Here is a 6,277-nt window from a genome sequence, read left to right as displayed (position 1 = left end):
AGGGCGGGCGGCTGGGAGCCGGGCTGGGGTGGGGACTAGGCCTGGCCCCGCCGGAGCCCCGCCCGCCGCGGCCCCCGGAGCGACAGCGCTAACGGCCGCCGCGGCCTCTGCCTCATAGAAGGGGGCGGGGGGCGCGCGGAGCCCAGCGCGAGCCCAGGCCGCGCGCCGCCGCCACCGCCGAGGACCGCCCCCGGATGGCGTTACTTCCGGAATGCTGTGACCACGCCCCCTCCCTCGGGGCGTGCTCGGGCTGGCCTCCGCGAAGCGTGACGTTGACTGCAGCCTGGCCCGCTATTGGCCGTGGGCTGCTTCTCGTCTGGCCGTTGGTCCCCTGCCCCGACCCTTGCTTTTCACTTCCCGGGCGCGGAGGCCGAAGGCACCCCGCCCGCCCTGGTGCAGGGGGAGCGGCCCTGGAAAGCCTGGTTTGGTCCTGGCCGAGAGCGGCTGGCCTTGGGAGTACCTGTGATGTGGTCCCGCCTGTGCCGCTTGCCATGTGTGACCGTGGCCGAGTCATTTCTTCATTGACTAACTATCTCCGCTGGCATCCAGCGAATGTTTGTGGAATGACACATGAATAATGTGTGTTCTAGAGCCAGTGTTGTACTGACCAATGTTGAACAGCCAGCTCTCTGGGGGGAAGAGGGCATTGTGTGCATATATGGGTACATAGGTTTATCATAAATTTTACTGATGTAAAGGATGTATAGCACACAATTTACAAATGATAATAATAGTATACAATTGCAAATTCTCTATAACCAACTGATTCTCAGGAATCCTTGCATTGGTTTTGGTCAAACTCTTGTATAGGTAGCCAACCTATGGTTTCAATTGACCAAGGAGCTGCAGCGTGAATGTTAGTTGATGTTTTCCTCAATGTCAGTGTAAGAGGAAAGTGAAAAAAATAAAGACGGTCTCAACTGTCAGTTATGGGAGTGACTTGCTTGCTGAACCAGAAAACGGTTTTCGAATACTGAAAGAATATTTCTTTAATTTTTGTGCTATTCACAATGTAATGGCTATGGCATAACACATTAAATTTAAATCTGAATTGCTAACTTTTCTTCTCTCACTTTCTTGGGGCACCTGGGTGGCTCAGTGGGTTAGGTGTCTGCCTCCAGCTCAAGTCATGACCAGTGAATCCTGGGATGGAGCCGCAGTGGGGCTTCTTGCTAGGCAGGGAGTCTACTTCTCCCTCTCTCTCTGCCCCTCTCCCCCCCTCGTGTGCTCTCTCTCCCTCTCTCTATCTCAAATAAATGAATAAAGTCTTTAAAAAATATATTTCCTTATTTTTTGTGCTATTCACAATGTAATGGCTACAGGCATAACACATTAAAACTGAATTACTGGGGCGCCTGGGTGGCACAGCAGTTAAGCGTCTGCCTTCGGCTCAGGGCGTGATCCCAGCCTTATGGGATCGAGCCCCACATCAGGCTCCTCCTCTATGAGCCTGCTTCTTCCTCTCCCACTCCCCCTGCTTGTGTTCCCTCTCTCGCTGGCTGTCTCTATCTCTGTCAAATAAATAAATAAACATTAAAACAAAACAAACAAACAAAAAAACTGAATTACTAACTTTTCCTCCATCACTTTCTTAAATCTAGATAATCGACAAAACAATAAATCAAGGCACTGATTTGTAGCATTTGCTGACGTCCATGGTGTAAATGCTCCCACCATGGTTGATTTCAATCTTCAGAACACAGTTACTGAACAAGGAGTCAGAAAGAGATGAGCGGTAGCACACCCTTATGTGATAGTTTCATTGTACAGATACAATAACAACCCCAGAAACAAAGGTAAATAGTAAGAGTAAAATTATTCGAAAGTGATGTCTTTTTTAAAGATTTTATTTATTTATTCGACAGAGACAGCCAGCGAAAGAAGGAACAGGCAGGGGGAGTGGGAGAGGAAGAAGCAGGCTCATAGCGGAGGAGCCTGATGTGGGGCTCGATCCCATAACGCCGGGATCACGCCCTGAGCTGAAGGCAGATGCTTAACCACTGTGCCACCCAGGTGCCCCGCAAGTGATGAGTTTTGAAACTGTTTTACCTTTGTTTTAAACATCATTTGATTATAACTATGCATAATTTAATTTTGAATAGTGGCTGTGTTTCACAACTGGCTTGCAAAATTCCTGAAATTTTAACAGTTGGTTTCACAGTCCTGTATAAGCCTGCTCCACAGCACCTTCATACCTCAGTTTTCTCATCTGAAAAATGGGAACGAGGTCGGCTGCTTCACTTACTCGCAGACATGCTGTGAAGATCAAATAAATTAAAGCTTTCTGCATAGAGGATACTGGCTGGAGGGGAGGGAGAAGCCTGGACTGGAGACAGCAGGCAAGGAGATCAGTTAGGAAACCATAGCAGTTGTCCCCTGAGAGATGTCGAGGGATGCACGAGGTAAGGAGGAAGGATCAGCCAGCAGAACTTAGCAACTTTGTACTTGAGCGTGCATTGGAGCAAGGAGGGTATGAGTCCTGGAGCCAGAGCGAGCTTTTTAAGATGGAAATTTGTCAGGGTGCCTGGCTGTCTCGGTCCGAAGAGCATGCAATGCTTGACCTCAGGGTCATGAGTTCAAGCCCCACATTGTGTGTAGAGATTACTTAAGAATAAAATTAAAATTGAAAAAAATAAAATGGAAATTCATCTATAACCCGTGATTATAACCCTTCTTGGTTTCCCATTGTCCTTAGGCTGAAGGGAAAACTCCTATGGGGTCCTGTGTGATCTGACTGCTGCTTTTGTCTGGCCTCATCTCCCACCAGCCTTCACTTTGTTCTCTCTCCCCTGAAGTTCCGCTAGCCCTGTGTAAGGCTCACACACATATGGCCATTACGTAAGCTCTTCCCTTTTCTCGAAAGGCTTTTTCCTTCTCTTTTTGCTTAGTAAACGCCTACAAATCCTTAAGTTGAACTCACTCCTCACTACCTCAGGGAAATCTCCCTGCCTGGGTCCTTGCGTCCTCCTCACCCAGCTCCCAGACCACTCCTTTGTCACACTTACGACACAGCTGTGAATTTTCATCTCTCCATGGGGTTATTTGATTAAAATCTGTCTTCCCTACTAAGCTGTAAATGCCACAAGGACAGGAGCCAGGTTTGCTTTTCGCCGATCATGGACTCTTCCCCGTGCCAAAGACGCTGCCTGTCACAGAGTGGACCATTGAAATATAAGCGTGGGCCGGTTGTCCAGCCTCATGCTTTGCAAGGGGCTCCTGATACAAGTTCATGTCTAATTCTGCACAACCCGAAGAAACTGAAGCTCACAGAGTTATTTACCTAAAGTCACACAATTTGAAAAGGTGCAGTAGCATTCAAAACCACTCCTCTCCTTCACCTACTTTGCAGGTGTCACTCAGATTTCTGAGAAAAGAAGAGTAATTGCTATGGGATCAAAGAACACCTAAGGCTTAAGAAGACCACCCAAGACCCCTGGCTGTCATTGGAAAACCTCCCTGGCCTCAGAACGGATGAGCGCACGAATGCAAGGTCTGTAGCTCTGCAGCGCCCTCTGCTGTCCAGCTACTTCCTTGGCCTGGGAGGGAAGCTATGTCCCCTCCTGCCCTGTCCCCATCTGGGCTATCTCCACTGCGCCAGAGCTCACAGAGGCACGGGAGAACACACACAAGCTCATTCTAAGGTAGGGCAAGGAATAGTGCCTTCCTCCATTTCCTTAAATGTCGGGCCTGTAGCCCACATCCTGGGGGAAAAGCATTGAAAATGAAGCTTCAAGCAAAGTATTATCTTTGTATGAGTTGGATTTGTGTGTATTTGTTGAACGGGTTTTGTGCCTACACATATTTCTTTCACTGAGGCCTATCTAGGTGGTCCCTGAAGTGGTAGGACCCTAGTTTCAAAGGTTTGGGGAGAAAAACTCAGAACCGAAACTGGTGCTCAGCAATGGCCGTTCAGCAATGGGCTAGGCCTTGAAGGTGCAGTGATGAGGGAGACAGGGACCGTCCCTGCCCCCTGGAGCTTGCCGGTTACTTGGAGTCCTAATCACACCATTTCCTGGATGGATGACCCAGAGCAAATAATCTAGTCTTTTTGAACCTGTGTTTCATTGGCGAAAATAGTTCGATAACAATCCCCCTCCAGGGGCATTTGTGGGGTTAAATGAAAACTTACACAGAAATGCTAAAACATAACACATACGTTAATAATTATTATGAAAAGCTTCTTGGGGGACCAAAACAATTATCATTATGTCTTCATATATAGTGTGTTTGTGGCCTTCCGCTAATAGTAACCAGTAAGACCAAGAGCTTGGAATGGGTGTCCTTTCCCCTCTGTCCCGCTCTCTCAGCACACAGAGTCACAGGGGCCGAGGAGAGAGCTATGCGTGAGCCATATGGGTCTGACTCCGCTCACATACGTTAATAATTATTATGAAAAGCTTCTTGGGGGACCAAAACAATTATCATTATGTCTTCATATATAGTGTGTTTGTGGCCTTCCGCTAATAGTAACCAGTAAGACCAAGAGCTTGGAATGGGTGTCCTTTCCCCTCTGTCCCGCTCTCTCAGCACACAGAGTCACAGGGGCCGAGGAGAGAGCTATGCGTGAGCCATATGGGTCTGACTCCGCTCACCGGCATCATGGCTTTGAGAAGGTCAACTGTGCCAGCCTGCAGTTTTAGTTTTAGTTTCCTTCTCTATCGGAGAAAGGTCCGGGCTAGAACCCATTCCAGTTCTGCCATCACGGGAGTTCTGCTGGGGGGCTGCCCTCAAGCCCCTCCTCTCCCTCCCACTCTGATGTTCCCAATTGGGATCCAACGCAGAACTGTTTGCAGAGCCCACCGGTAAAGCAAGGCGAGTTTCTAGAAACCATCACCCGTCCCCTCCTGCATCTAGTCAGGGCTCTGGGACATCAAAGGTTTAAGGGAGTGGGCAGAGCAAGAGAGGAAGAAGCCAGGAGACAGCTTGTGTATGTGGGACCAGATCTCCGGGGGGTGGAGAGCACAGTAGGGATGGAAGACGGCTGGAGAGGAAGGCGGGAGCTTTGTTCTATGGCTACCTGAAAAAAATCCACACCTTCTGGGGCACCTGGGTGGCTCAGTCAGTTAAGCGTCTGCCTTTGGCTCAGGTCGTGATCTGGGGGTCCTGGGATCGAGCCCCACATCAAGCCCCACATCAGGCTCCTTGCTCGGTGAGGAGTCTGCTTCTCCCTCTGCCTCTACCCCTCCTTGCCGCTTGTACTTCTCTCTCTCTGTCTCAAATGAATAAATGGAACCTTTAAAAAAAAAAAAAAAGCACTGACACCCTTCTGGATCCAAGGAAGTGCTAACTCGATTCCCCCGACCACCAGTTATTGTGTCCAATGAAGGGAAGGATGTGGGGGGTAAGAAAACTGGGAAGGGCAAGAGAGATTAGTCAGGCACCTTTTCATGAAGAAAGGAAGACAGGACTTCGGATGACAAAATAAAGGTGGAAGAAGCAGAAGCAAAACTTTGTTCACTCTCTTCTCCCTGTCCCCATCACACACACACACACACACACACACACACACACACACACACACACCATTGGCTGTGGTTGTTACCCAGAGCTCTGGGTTTGAGTCTCAACTTAAAGTGAGCCGCTATGGGATCTCGGGTGAGTCTCTGAGCCTCAGTGTCTGCATCTGTGAAATGGGGACAAGAATATTGAGCTTCCATACATGTTCGTGGGGAAGAGTCATTGAGTTAACGCACACGAAAAATGGTTCATAAACTGCCACAGTTTGTACAAAGATTGGTTGTGGTTATATGAGGCTCCCTTCCCCACCCTTGCCACCCCCAATCTCAAATTCCAGTTTGGCAGCACTGTGTCAGGGGGGTACCGGCAGCCAGAGCGGATTGCCAGGAGCCGCAGCTTGGCCCTTTATCATGCCCGTCGCAATTGCTGCCAGGAGGCTGAGTGGAGCAGAGGGGTGGAGAAAGGGGCACGAGCTCATCTGTGGTTGCTATGGAGCCCCATCCTGGATTTGCCCATCTCTCCTAATGGAGCAAAGGGCAGAGGGAGGGAGGGAGGGAGGGAGAGGACGACTGGTCTCTTTCTCTCCCCTCCCATTTATCTCTCTCTGGAGCTGATGTGGGGTGGGGAGTGGGGGAAGGGAGTCTAGATGCTGGATGAGAGGCGGAGGGAAGAGGGGCGGTGCCAGGATTAAGAGGGTTTGCAATGGGGGGTCACACTGAGAGAGGAGGGGCAGAGCCCTCATGCCTCCATCCAGAAGCCAGCTGATGATGTTAGAGGGAAGGAAAAACAGGCAAGACAGCACAGCGTGAGAGAGAGAAAG

The sequence above is a fragment of the Ailuropoda melanoleuca genome, chromosome 13 (assembly GCF_002007445.2).
Source record: "Ailuropoda melanoleuca isolate Jingjing chromosome 13, ASM200744v2, whole genome shotgun sequence".
Classification (NCBI taxonomy): Eukaryota; Metazoa; Chordata; class Mammalia; order Carnivora; family Ursidae; genus Ailuropoda; species Ailuropoda melanoleuca.
Note: the sequence above shows the minus strand (reverse complement) of the source record.